Source organism: Marmota flaviventris, chromosome 6, assembly GCF_047511675.1.
Source record: "Marmota flaviventris isolate mMarFla1 chromosome 6, mMarFla1.hap1, whole genome shotgun sequence".
Lineage (NCBI taxonomy): Eukaryota > Metazoa > Chordata > Mammalia > Rodentia > Sciuridae > Marmota > Marmota flaviventris.
The window spans coordinates 76,439,780-76,453,091 of record NC_092503.1 but is presented as its reverse complement, the minus strand read 5'-3'; positions in this window follow the sequence as shown (position 1 = coordinate 76,453,091).

Sequence of the window (13,312 nt, the reverse complement as noted above, 5' to 3'; positions counted from 1 at the left end):
TTGACAGGCCTGGAATCTCCTGTGGCTTGTGGCTGCATCTTCTGAGCCTGAAGCTCACTCTTCCTTGTTATTGAAAGGTGGTGCATGTTTATAGCCGAGTAGTTTCACCAGCCTGTTTCCTTCATGTAGAATTTTGGGTTTCTGATAGACTTCCTTTGCTTTTGTGCCTTTCAGTTGGCAGTATTGACTGGTATAACACTTTCAAGAACATTGCTGGTCTCCTGAATATATCACAGGAACTCATTCTCTTAGAGGGAGACTCCTCTATGGATCATTCCTAATAAGCTTATCTCTATTCCCAGACTTTTCTCATTAAAATGAAAGGATCATAAATCACACTCCTAATCTTTTCAAAGAGCTCTTTGTGTATTCAGATATTCTACCTTTTTATTCCTTTCAAAATTCTAGCAAAGTTGTCATAACTTTCATTTTCTCTCCTTAGCATGATTCCCTGAGAGTGAATTTTTAAATTTTAGTGTCTTTTGGGATCTGAATAGTCTTAGAATTTCCCAAATCATCAAGTCCTGGTTCCTTTTCATTTCACAGTTCTTCCCTCAATTTATCTTTTTCATCTTTCATCTTACTATAAGCAGCAAGAAAAAATAATCAGGCCTAATATTTAAGACTTTGCTTGGAAATCTCCTTAGCTAAATATCCCATGTTCATTGTTCATGGATTTTATTTTATTATTATTAACTGCAAGGCACAATCTCCTAAGAACTCTGTCACTATGAAAGAAGGATCCCCCTTTCCTCTAGTCTCCAATCATATGTCTTTCATTTCCACCTGCAGCACCTTTAATGCACATATTTGTACCAATGGTCTGCTCATGATTTAAGTGTATCATGAAACATGTTTTTTCCCCCTACCATGCTTACCATTCCCCTCTGAGTCCTCACTAACAGACTCATTAGCATCTATACTGCTACTGACAGTCTGCTTAAGGCAGTCTAGGCAGTTTCTATCATGGTACCTCAAAACACTTCCAAATATAGCCCTGAGATTAACCGACTTCATGTTTTAGCAAGGGCTGCAAGCAAATCTACTTGAACTTTACTCCTAAAGGAGACATTATCTTTTTTAATAATAGATATTAAACAAGCCTGATTTCTGCTGGAGGAAAACACAATCTCCATCTTCTAAGATCATTCTGTCTCCAAACAACAATGAATAGACAATTGAGACAAAAGCTATACGAAATATAGAAACTGATAGTTCCCTGGAGAACTGGCTCCTAAACCTAAAATGAATAAAACGTATATTGTATAAGTCATCTGGATTTTTTAGAAAAAGACAACTTTGAAGAAATCTCAAAAAGAACTAGGGTGCTTTTAAACATTCCTGAATTATTTTTCCGAGATGCATAACCACCTCAGGTTAAATTCAGGGAATATTTCCCCCACTTTTGATAGCAGTCCAAGATTACCAGAACACAGACTGTGTATATGAAGTGTTTCATTACTACTGAAATGATCTTATAGCAGGACAATAATCCACAATGCCACCCAGAAATGGTGCATGGTAGAAAGAGAAAGCCTTTATGTAGGCCAGGCTTTTAGGTATCTTAAGGGAGGTGACCTCAGCCATCCCATGATCAGAGGTAGAAAGTTGGTAGCCTCTGCTGATTCTTGAGGCAGACCCGTTTGGGATATAAAGAGTATACTATTTTTCCTAAAAGTTAGGGCTTTTGAATAAATTTTGTGAAAACTTGTGATTCCAGGTGAGGGCAAGCCTTGGCAAGTTCATTTTGTAACTGTATAGCTAGTGAGAGAACTCTAAAGAAATATGCCCAACTTGGGAATTACATATTTCCATTTCAAGAGAAAACAAGTTCTAGGACTGGGGAAGGCATCTCATGGAGTTCAAAGATAGTGAGGAGGGATATGTTCACATTTGTAGAATCTTTTCCACTCTGGTGTCTATGGGCAAAGATTCTTCTTCCTCCTTTTCTGCATCTTCCTACTGTATGCAATCAGAGAATCTATTTTTCTCATTCCTCACATAGGCTACAGATTTTATATGCTTAGGAGACTTTGTCTTAGTTTGCCTTGTTACTTCAGGAGTTAGAACTGGCCCCTGGGAGGTGGGGTTGGGTGGTCCATGTAATTATAGTTTGCTTTTTAAATGAATGAGAACCTAATTTGACCCATATTGCCTTGAGTGTGTATTCATAATAAAATTAATAAAGATGGATATTAAAACTTTAACACAGTATTAAACTTCATTTCAAAAACATCTCTTTGGACACCAGACTACAGTCAAGTATAAGAATAGGGGAGTTTGTACACAGGTATGTCTGAATTGTACCCACGGAGTCTAAGACCTCCCACAAGGAGTTTGGAAATGCCAGTCTTTGCCAGCGAAATGATGAGGATGAATTGAATTTTAAAAATATAATAAGTAGAAAGACAATTACCTAAGCCTTAGGTCAGGTTCCACAGAAACGCAGCCTCAGATGAAGATTTCTATTGAAATGATTTACTGGAAGGGGAGGGATGGCAGCAGCTCAGGCAGGGCAAGCTAGCAAGAATGTCATCTCAGGGCTGGGGCTGTAGCTCAGTGGGAGCGCGCTTGCCTTGCATGTGTGAGGCATGGGTTTGATCCTCAGAACCAGTTAAAAATAAGTAAAATAAGGTATTGTGCCCATCTACAACTAAAAATATTTTTTAAAAAGAATGTCATCTCAGCTAGAGATGAGACTCATTCTGATCTCACAGGAAGCTCTGTGGCACAAATTGCACAACAGAGTCAGACCCCTCTTGTGGCAGACATGCCCTTTTTATCATTGTAACTTAGTTTCAGCTTTGATTAAGGATAATTCTTGAGAGAAGGGAACACTGGCCAACATCCCCAGTAGCTGGGAATGAGTGCTGGCTAGTAAAGGAATAGCACCCATTACCAACAATAATGGGCAATGTCTCTTAGGCTCTAATCCGCCTTTGTGCTAAGTTAATCTTAGTAATCTTGTAACCCTTCTATAAAAATCCTTGATACAGAAATCTCCAAGATCTTTTTGCAATGTAAGTTACTTCTTGTTTTAGCTAGCATTTTCACTACTGTGACTAAAAGATCTGATCAGAATAATCATAGAGGAGGAACTATTATTTGAGGGCTCATGGTTTCAGAGGTCTCAGTCCCTAGATAGTACTCTATTCCTTAGAGTTCAAGGTGAAGCAGAACATCATGGCGGAAGAATGTGGCAGAGGGAACCAGCTCACATGATGATCAGACAGCAGAGAGACTTCACTCGCCAGATACAAAATATATACCCCAAAGCCACAACCCCAATCCCACCTCCTCCAGCCACACCCTACCCACCTTCAGTTACCACTCAGTTAATCCCTATCAGGGGATTAGTTCCCTGATTGGGTTAAGACTCTCATGACCCAATCATTTCTCCTCCGAACCTTCTTGCATTGTCTCATACATGAGCTTTTGGGAGACACCTCACTTCCAAACCATAACACTTCTGTACTCAAATCCTGCACTGGCTTCTCATTTCATTGCATGCAGAAGCCAGAGTCCTTACAATGACCTCAAAGTTAATCTTTGTCTCCCCACACCACCATTACAGCCCTTCCAATAGCTTTTATGCAGGGAGTCTCAGTAAACCAAGTGGAAAGGTGGTATGGGTCAAGCAAATTTTAGGAATAACAACCTGGAAATGTTGCACCAAGAGGGTCTACACCTGGGATTAGCCCCTTTTCTGGATATTAGAATTTCAGCTCTTTAGGGAGCTGTACCATCAGCTCATAAGCTGACTAGTCTGGCTTTAAGTCTCTTCTTTATTGACCCCTGGAAACTTCTCTTTCCCTCTTGCTTAGCTCTGTATCATTTTTGTTGTTGCTCTATCTAGCATTATTAAGAATTTTATTTAAATGAGATCCAAATCAGCTTAGTCTATCATGTCTCCAGAACTGGAAGAACACTCCTTTCTTCAGTTCTCAAATATCTCTTTGATGTTTCTTAGAAATATATTTTAGTATATTTCACTGATGAAAATATCATGTTTTGTCTATCATCTCCTCTGTGTCCTTGAACTTATTAAGGGTTAATTATTTTATAGTATTTATAAAAGACTGTGCTTTAATTTCTTCCATACCTATAAAAGCATTATCTGGGATATATGGAAAATAGGTTTTAAACTTTTTAAGAACAGTCCAACAATTTTCCAAAATGGTTGCACCACTTTACATTTCTCAGTCAATGTGGATTCAGTTTGCTCAACTTCCTTATCAGCATGTTGTAACATTAATCTTTTAAATTGTATGCTTTCTAAAATGCATGTTTACGAGTACCTTGTGTTGTGATTGCATTTACTTCATGACTAATGGGATTCAGCATCTTTCCTTCTGTTTATTTTCTGTCTGTGTATCTTTGGGGAAGTACTTTTTCAAGTTTTTGGATAATTGAATTATTAGATGTCTGATTATTAAATTTTGAGAGCTCCGTCTGGAAATAAGTCCTTTAACACATCTGCAAATAGTTTCTCAAGATTTTTGGCTTTCTATTTTCATTTGCTTAATTCTGTCTCCAAAGAGCAAACTTTTTTCATTTTGATGACATCTAATCTTCAATTTTTTTTTAATTTCAGTAGTTTATAGTTTTGGTGTCATGTCAAAGAAATCTTTGCTGAACCCAAGGTCATATAGATATAATTATCTAGTTTTTAATATAAATTTTATAGTTTAGGATCTATTTTGAGTTTTTATTTATATGTATGAGATATGAGGGTTTCTAACTTCCAGCACAGTTTGTTTAAAATACCCTTTTCCCCCCAAAGAATTGTCTTTGAATCTTTATTGAAAATCAGCAATCTGTATATGTGTTGGACATTCTATTCTGTTCTATTTCCACCCCCCATGTTAATTCTACTTTTCCTGATTACCATAGATTTGTAATAAATCTTCAAACCTTGGTCTTATTTATAGCTGTTTTGGCTATTTGGCATCCTTTGCATTTCTATATGAGTTTTAAAATCAGTTTATAACTTTCCTTTCTTATATCCAGTTCTGCCCAAATTCTGCCCATTTCTTAAAATATAAGTCCAAAGCCACCTTTTCCAAATAAATATCTCAAGAAAGGAGATACTTTCTCCCATGCTTTGTTCACACTTCACAATATTCTTATTGTATCTATTCATATTTGGCTATATAATTATGTCTGATCTTTCCTACTACACAGTAAATTTCTTTAGATCAGAATCTTGGCATCTTCTCTATGTCTGCTGAAACAAACAGCGAGTTTTATTCTTTGCTGCAGTAAGCCTTGCAATAAGAGACCCATGGAAGACAACTAGCTCATTTTCATCATATTGATAAGGAATCTAACAGATTTAGAATTGTTTATTCTGTTGTTTGATATCTCCAAGATGTCTCAGTCTTTATTATTTCTATTGCACTACTGCACTTTCAAAGAATAATGAGATACTTATTTTCCAAATATTCAAACGTACTCTAATTGACTCATGAATGTGATTATATGCAGCTGTGTTTTAACAAGCTCTTGTTAAAGTATTCTCTCATCATTGTACTCTTGGGGGAACATCACAGCCTTAAAGATATCAATGATATCTTTAAGGGAAGCAGTAAGTCTATTCAGACCAACTGTATTTCACAGGTCTTCCAGCTCTACTCTACCCTTCTCTTTGAGAAAAATGCTGTTATGCTTTCACCCTCTGAAAGCCTGTTATTAGGAAGAGTTTTAGTCTGGGACATAAGCATATACTTTTTAGGGGAGAAATACAGTCCAGTGAGATCTGGCAGCCTGGGAATGTGTTTAGTCTGAACTCTTCCATACTTATTAGGAACAAACACAATGAGAAAATTGTTTTAGTGCCTAACAAATTAGCAGTATGACTATATTAACTATGAGTAAGAAAATCAGCTTCCCATTGTCCTCAGGCATTATGCTGATGTGACACTCGGTGTAGTTTTTTTTCTACAAGCAATTTAAAGCTAAGGTCACTTATGAATCATTTTTTATGTTCTTCCTAAGTCGTTCCACATTCATGACATCTGGTGAGACTAAGTGAATCCTATTTATTTACAGCACAGCACTAATCTTCAATAATGCGTCAGGTTTGTTTAAAGGCTAGTAAACAATTTATCAGAAGTGCTCCCAGATTTTTGTACTAAAGTAGAATCTTGGTTAATGGTTAAAGAAAACTCACATTAAAATAGTTAATACAGTGTTGTAAAATTCAAAAGTAAATCTTGGTTGATTTTACTAAGCACCATAACATCAACGCCTTTTGGTCCATTTCTGTGGCCGCTTTGTAGTGGTCCCCTCTTTCTCAGTCATGAAAGGGCTGTGTCATCATAGAACTGATTCCTATGGAAGATTTTAGGGAAATAAAGAGAGGGTCACAGAAGGGATGTGTGTCACAGAAGGACATTAGGTGCTGAATACTTATCTCATTAAGAGAAGGACATAATCATGAAAACCTGGTGAGGCAGGAGGAAGATGGGTGGTGGAAAGGGGAGGCTGAAAGCAAAGTTGGAAGCAGATTAATAGATGGCTTGGAGGAGGGGGTGTGTAGTAAGCAGATTAATAGATGGCTTGGAGGAGGGGGTGTGTAGTAAGCAGAACAATTCCTCTCCCCAGGATTTTCACCTGCGAAGATGTTATTGTGCACAGCAAAAGGGTCTTAGCAAGTGTGATTAAATTAAAAATCTTGGGGTATGGGGATAGGACAGAGATTCTGTATCATCCACGTGGGTCCAATCTCATCACGCGGCAGGGCCTTAAATTCAGAGAACCTTTCCCAGCTGAGTTTAGAGTCAGAGGGCAACATGGCTGCGGAAGGATCTCAGAGAGAGATGGAATGAAGACAGACGGACGAAGGGAGGCACAAGCCAAGGAGTGTGCGTGGCCTCTAGAACCATGGCAAGGTAAGTAGTCAGAGCTTGTCCTAAGCTCCCATAAAGAACACAGGTTGCAGAAACTCTGACTTAAAGGAGAACAGCACCGAACCTCTGACCAACAGAACTGTAAACGATACATTTATTTTGCATTAAATCATTACATGTGTGGTGATATGCTGCAGCGGCAATGGAAAATTAATATAGGAGGATTGATATGTGAGATTAGAGGTCTGGTATGGCATGGAGAAGGGAAGGCCAGGGTCAAACTGAGACGACCCTTCAAGGTTACAGAGGCTTCTTGGCGTTAACACCTAAAGAACAACAGGGTGAAGTGAGAAGGTGGTATGGGTCAGGCAGAGTTTTAGGAATAACAACCTGGAAATGTTGCATACAGTTTGGCAGGAGATACGTATGGGGTAAAGGAATCTGGTAAGCCCCTACTGGAAAAGCAAGAAAAAAAAATGGTGATAGGGCTGTAGTCATGGAAATGGAGAGACAGATACAGTGGTCCCTCAGTATCAATGGGGCATTGGTTCCAAGACACTCCTTGGACTCCAAAATCCTCAGATGCTACAGTCCTTATATAAAATGGTGTGGTATTTGCATATAACCTATGCACATCCTCCCTTATACGGTATCTCTAGATTATAACACCTAATACAATATAAAACTTGATATACTGTATTGTTTATGGGATAATTGCAAGAAAAAGCCTGTTCAGTACAGATGCAGTTTTTTTTCCTCCAATATTTTCAGTCCATGTGTTGTTGAGTCCATGCACGCAGAACTTGTGGACACAGAGGCTGACTCTTTAAGCATTGTTTGTAAGCAATTGGCTACAGGTTTGATCTTTCTGCATTGGGAAGAGTAAGTGAAGGATTCCTCAAAGTTTAAAACTGGCTGACTGGAGACATTGAAACCCACGGAAATGGACAGCTGGTTTTAAGTCAGGGGTTGGGGTACGGGGCAAAGAAACTGGTTTTAAACATTGAAATTTTTGAGGACCGTGGAATTGGATACAGGAGCTGCCATGCAGGACAGAGGAAGGATAAAGAAGTTAATCCTGTTGTCCTGCTGGATAGTTGTTCCTGAGAGCAGTTTTGTTCTCTGGGAGCCTGAGAGGAGGGGAGAGTTGAGTTCATAGGAAGCCAAGGGACAAAGGAATGATCTTAATTTTTTAATCTTTTGCTGTCCCTACTATCTGTGAAAGGCTGGGCTGCTGTGAAGACTCTGATCCCAAACCAGGGGACTGGGCACTTGTCCCTTCTCATTAGGGCTTCTTTCACCCATGATGATATTGTTCTCATGGACAGCCCCAAGATGATGGGATCATTCCACCCAGTTTTTTTTTTTTTCTTTTTCTGATAAAGCCGTTCAGAAATAACTCAAAATTCTTTTCCTTGTGACTTCACTTTTATCTACCTCACAAATTTTCCCCAAAAAATTCTTTCCAGACTCCAAGAAGAAGATACAAAAAGCATGTGTAGTTTCATTTCTATTATCTGTCCTCTGTAGCTGCATAAGTTTTCTCATTGAGATGACAATACTACAAGGTGGGATCATTGGTGGAGTGTCCAGGAGGAGGTCAAGTGCAGGGCATCCTTTACTGAGATGAGTTGATTTGGCCAGACTCCCACTGTGGTCTTGACATTTTCACTTTCCGGCTTCAGGAAGGTGCATGATGCACAATTAACCTGTTATTTTTGTTTGCTTCTCTAGAAGTACTCCATTTATTTTTTACCTAAGCTTACTAAGGACTCAATTTTTTTTTTCTAATAAACCTGATGCTCCACATTTTTCCTCCTCCTATAGAATAGATTTTCCATGATAAAAACTTTTCCTTAATAACCTTAATTCTTACCACAATCCTTAGGTTTGAGTGGGAAAGAGAATTGTTTTCCCTTATTTGTACTATTTAGGTGGTTGTGATTGAAGCTTTCAGCAAACATAGAGAAAGAAAAACAGACCTACTATGATTTATACTAAGAGAGTGGGGGAGAAATAGGTTAATTAGGACTAGAACCTAATCTTTGATCAATCAGGATGGATGCTAAGAAATTATTCATGGTTTTTTTGTTTTGTTTTGTTTTTTTTTTTTGCCAGTACTGGGGATAGAACCCAGAGGGGAATCTAACACTGTACACCCAGGCTCTTTTTCTTTTCTTTTTTTTTCCTTTTATAGTAAATTATATTAATTTTCCCCTTGTAATAATATAATTTTTCCTTCTTAAATTCTTTTTAGATAGACATGACATTGGAGTGTATTTTGACATATTATACATACTTGGAATATAACTTGCCATTCTTGTGGTAGTACATAATGTGGAGTTTCACTGGTACGTATTTAGGAAAGAACATAGGAAAGTTATGTCTGTTTCATTCTATTGTCCTTCCAATTCCCATCCTTCCTCCTTTCTCTTTATTCCTGTTTGTCTAATCCAATGAACTTCTATTCTTCCCTCTACACCCTGTTATTGTGTTTTAGTGTCCACATATCAGAGAGAACATTTGGCCTTTGGTTTTGGGGGGATTGGCTTATTTCATGTTGCATGATAGTCATCCAGTTCCATCCATTTATTGACAGGTGCCATAATTTCATTCTTATATTCCATTGTGTATATGGACACCACATTTTCTTTATCCATTCATCTGTTGAAGGGCACCTAGGCTGGTTCTTCTTTTTTTATTATTTATTTTTTTGGTGTAGATGGACACAACACAATGCTGTGGTGCTGAGGATCGAACCCGGGTCCCGCCCGTGCTAGGCGAGCGCTCTACCACTGGGCTGGTTCTATAGTTTAGCTATTGTGAATGGAGCCACTGTAAACATTGTTCTAGCTGCATCACTGTAGTACACCGATTTTAACTCCTTTGGGTATATACTAAGGAGTAGGATAGCTGGGTCAAATGGTGGTTCCATTCCAAGTTTTCTGAGGAATCTCCATACTGCTTTCTAGAGTGGTTGCACCAATTTGCAGTCCTACCAGCAATGTATAAGTGAAACTTTTCCCCTAAATCCTTGACAACATTTATTGATCCTTGTGTACTTGATAATTGCCATTCTGACTGGAGTAAGATGCAATCTCAGTGTGGTTGTTAATTTGCATTTCTCTAATTGTTAGAGATGTTAAACATTTTTTTCATATATTTTGGACCATTCATATTTCTTCTGTGAAGTGCCTGTTCAGTTCCTTTGCCCATTTATAAGACTGGTTTATTTGTGTTTTTGGTGTGAAGTTTTTTGTATGTCCTGGAGATTAATACTCCGTTTGAGGTGCAGGTGGTATAGATTTTCTCCCATTCTGTATATTCTCTCTTCACTTCTTGATTATTTACTTTGCTGTGAAGAAGTTTTTTAATTTGATACCATTCCATCTATTGATTCTTGTTTTTACTACTTGTGCTTTAGGAGTCTTGTTGAGGAAATCAATTCCTAACCGAGATAATGGAGTTTTGGGGCTACATTTTTTTTTTTCTAATAGTGCAGGTCTCTGGTTTAATGCCTAAATCCTTGATCCTCTTTGAGTTGAATTTTGTTCAGGGTGAGAGATGGGAGTTCAATTTCTATCTAGTACATATGGATTTCCAGTTTTCTCAGCACCATTTGTTGCAGACACTATCTTTTCTCCAATGTATATTTATGGTACCTTTGTCTCGGGTGAGATGACTGTATTTATGTGGGTTTGTCTCTGAGTCTTCTATTCCGCTGGTCTTCATGTCTATTTTGGTGTCAATACCATGCTGTTTTGTTACTATAGCTGTGGAGTATAATTTAAGGTCTGGTATTTTGATGCTCTCTGATCACTTTTCTTGCTAAGGATTTCTTTGGCTATTCTGGGCCTCTTGTTTTCACAAATGAATTTCATAACTGCTTTTTCTATTTGTATGAAAATGTCATTGGAATTTTAATAGGAATTGCATTAAATCTGTATAGTGCTTTTTGAAGTATGGCCATTTTGACAATATTGATTCTGCCTAACCAAGAACATGGGGATTTTTCCATCTTCTAAAATCTTCTTCAACTTGTGTGTTTAGTGTACTCTAGTTTTCATTGTAGAGGTCTTTTACCTCTTTTGTTAGATTGAGTCCCAAGTATTTTTTTTTTGAGGCTATTGTAAATGTATAGTTTTCTAATTGCTATTTCAGCCGATTCATCATTGGTATATAAGAATGCAATCGATTTGTCGGTATTGATTTTATATCCTGCTATTTTGCTGAATTTGAGTTCTTAAAGTTTTCCAGTGGAGTTTTTTGGGTCTTCTAAATATAGAATCATGTTGACAGCAATTAGGGATAGTTTGAGCTCTTTTTTCCTATCCCTTTAATTTCTTTCTTTTGCCCTATTGCTCTGGCTAGAGTTTCCAGAACTATGTTGGATAGAAGTGGTAAAAGAGGGCATCCCTATGTTGTTCCAACTTTAGAGGGAATGCTTTCAATTTTTATCAATTTAGAATGATGTTGGCCTTGGGTTTAACATATATAGATTTTACAACGTTGAGTTATAGTCCTACTATCCTTAGCTTTTCTAGTGTTTTAAACATGAGTGGAAGCTGAATTTTGTCACATTTTTTTTCTGCATCTATTGAGATAATCATGATTCTTGTCTTTAAGTCTATTGATGTGATGAATTATCTTTATTGACTTCCCTATGTTGAACCAACTTTGCATTTCTGCAATGAACCCCACTTAATCATGGTACATTATCTTTTTAATATACTTTTGTATGTGATTTTCCAGTATAAAGAATTTTTGTATCTGTGTTCATGAGATATAGTGGTCTGAAATTTTCTTTCCTTGATGTATTTTTGTCTGGTTTTGGCACCAGGATGCTACTAACGCTATAGAATGAGTTTGGCCAGGTTCTCTCCTTTTCTATTTCATGGAATGATTTGAGGAAGATTAGTTCTTCATTGAACATTTGGTAGAACTTGACTGAGAATCTGCCTGTCCTGGGCTTTTCTTTGTTGGTTGGCTTTTGATGGTGTCTTCAATTTTTGTTGAAATTGATCTGTTTAAATTTTCTATGGCCTCCTGATTCAATTTGGGTAGGTCATATGTCTCTAGAAATTTGAAGACTTTCTGTTTTATTGGAGTATTTATTATCCAATCACAACTATTTTGAATATAATTTCTGATTATCATCTGTATTTCATTAGTGTCCATGGTGATATTTAGTTTTTGATAAAAAAATATTAGTAATTTAAGTTTTTTTCTCTTGTTAGCTTGGGTAAGGGTTTATCAATTTTATTGTTTTCAAAGAACCAACCTTTTGTTTCATTGATTTATTTTATTTTTTTATTTTTTTAATTTTTTATTGTGGGTTGTTTAAAACATTGCAAATTTCTTGACATATCATATTCCACACTTTGATTCAAGTGGGTTATGAACTCCCACCTTCACCCCATACACAGATTGCAGAATCACATCAGTTACACATCCATTGATTTACATATTGCCATACTAGTGTCTGTTGTGCTCCGCTGCCTTTCCCATCCTCCCCCCTCCCCCCTCCCCACCTCTCCCCTCCCCTCCCCTCCTCTCTCTCTACCCCCTCCAATGTATAACCCTGAGGGTCTCCTTCCATTACCATGCAATTTCCCTTCTCTCTCCCTTTCCCTCCCACCTCTCATCCCTGTTAAATGTTAATCTTCTTCTCCTGCTCTTCGTCCCTACTCTGATCTTAGTTACTCTCCTTATATCAAAGAAGACATTTGGCATTTGTTTTTTAGGGATTGGCTAGCTTCACTTAGCATAATCTGTTCTAATGCCATCCATTTCCCTGTAAATTCTATGATTTTGTCATTTTTTAATGCAGAGTAATACTCCATTGTGTATAAATGCCACATTTTTTTTTATCCATTCGTCTATTGAAGGGCATCTAGGTTGGTTCCACAGTCTTGCTATTGTGAACTGTGCTGCTATGAACATCGATGTAGCAGTGTCCCTGTAGCATGCTCTTTTTAGGTCTTTAGGGAATAGACCAAGAAGGGGAATAGCTGGGTCAAATGGTGGCTCCATTCCCAGCTTTCCAAGAAATCTCCATACTGCTTTCCAAATTGGCTGCACCAATCTGCAGTCCCACCAGCAATGTACAAGTGTACCCTTTTCCCCACATCCTTGCCAGCACTTGTTGTTGTTTGACTTCATAATGGCTGCCAATCTTACTGGAGTGAGATGGTATCTTAGGGTGGTTTTGATTTGCATTTCTCTGACAGCTAGAGATGGTGAGCATTTTTTCATGTACTTGTTGATTGACCGTATGTCCTCCTCTGAGAAGTGTCTGTTCAGGTCCTTGGCCCATTTGTTGATTGGGTTGTTTGTTCTCTTATTGTCTAATTTTTTGAGTTCTTTGTATACTCTGGATATTAGGGCTCTATCTGAAGTGTGAGGAGTAAAGATTTGTTCCCAGGGTGTAGGCTCCCTATTTACCTCTCTTATTGTTTCTT